The sequence below is a fragment of the Penaeus monodon genome, chromosome 28 (genome assembly GCF_015228065.2).
Source record: "Penaeus monodon isolate SGIC_2016 chromosome 28, NSTDA_Pmon_1, whole genome shotgun sequence".
Lineage (NCBI taxonomy): Eukaryota > Metazoa > Arthropoda > Malacostraca > Decapoda > Penaeidae > Penaeus > Penaeus monodon.
Genome location: NC_051413.1, coordinates 33,215,504 through 33,216,732, shown reverse-complemented (window position 1 = coordinate 33,216,732; position 1,229 = coordinate 33,215,504). Strand labels below are relative to the sequence as shown.

The 1,229-nt window shown below is 36.7% G+C and overlaps 1 protein-coding gene across 1 annotated transcript in view; it reads right to left on the bottom strand.

Moving 5' to 3' along the window:
• Positions 1-1,229, bottom strand: part of LOC119591514 (kelch-like ECH-associated protein 1B) — a gene marked incomplete at its 3' end in the record, with an annotated part of 45,445 nt that overhangs the window by 21,816 nt on the left and 22,400 nt on the right.

The window sequence follows — 1,229 nt, the reverse complement described above, 5'->3', positions numbered from 1 at the left end:
GGACAAATCCAACAATATTATGCACACATCCATCAGCCTTGTTCACAGGAGTTAAAAGACTAAAATGCTAAACATAGATGAAGCTCCTCCTTCTCTGTAGGGTTTACATAGAACTACCTGGGAAGGAAGGTACAATGCAGAATGTAACCATTTACATTTAACTGATAGCTCTGAACTTTGAAGCTTAACCCACTATTACTCTAGCATCAGCCTACAGGCTAAACCAGAGATAGATCCACTTTTACCAAAAGTATATTGTGAAGGTAAAAATATTCTTGAAAGAAATCTTTTCCAACTATTCGGTGCATGACATCCATGTATTACAGTGCATGACAAGCGGACATTCTGCACTAAATAAACCCAGTAATATATGCAATCAGTAATTGGGGTTTCCACTTTTACTTCTCATCTGCAGGTACGTGATCCCACACTCCACAAACTAAATCATAATGCAATGAAATTACCAATGGAAGGTTCTATAATGCAGGTTTCATACTACAATTACATCCATATGCAAATTAAATTAAGTTCTGGCAACAGGCAAGATTTCTTACCATATTATTCATAAATCTTAACATTTCTGACAGTTCATCTTTACACAGTCTCGACAATAAATTTTAACATATTTCTCAAATCACATCATGGAATCCGCATTTTATGGTCTATCCCCTAAACCTTAACTTATTCATTTCATATACTTTAGAAAAATATAATGCATTACATTTCCTGACCAGTTATTATATATACCTCACACATATCCTGGTCTCAAGGATAAGTCACCGCAAAACTCTATAATAAAACCCAGTTCGTCTCAAGGTCATCTTATATTTCCCGAAGACTATTATCAAAATCAAATTCCAAAACCTGACTTGAAGTTGGAAACGATCATAACAAATCATTAAAAAAATACAATATAAACAACACGCACGTACTGAAAATAAAACACATATCACCCACACCTTCCCTTCATCCAAGACGACGAACAGATATATCCTGAGCACCGATGGAAAAGTAATTAGAGGTGTTCATTGACAAAGCACCGTCGCCAGGAGAGCAAAGGACACACGCACTCGCTTGTCTCGTGACTCACTGACTGGCTGCGTCCGATTGCCTCTCTTAAATCAGCTGACGGGTGGGTTCCCGCCTACCTAATTTTTTTATTATTTTTATTCTCCATTCTTTTGGTGATTTGTTGTTTTATTCTATGAGGGATGTCTGGCTTATTTTCG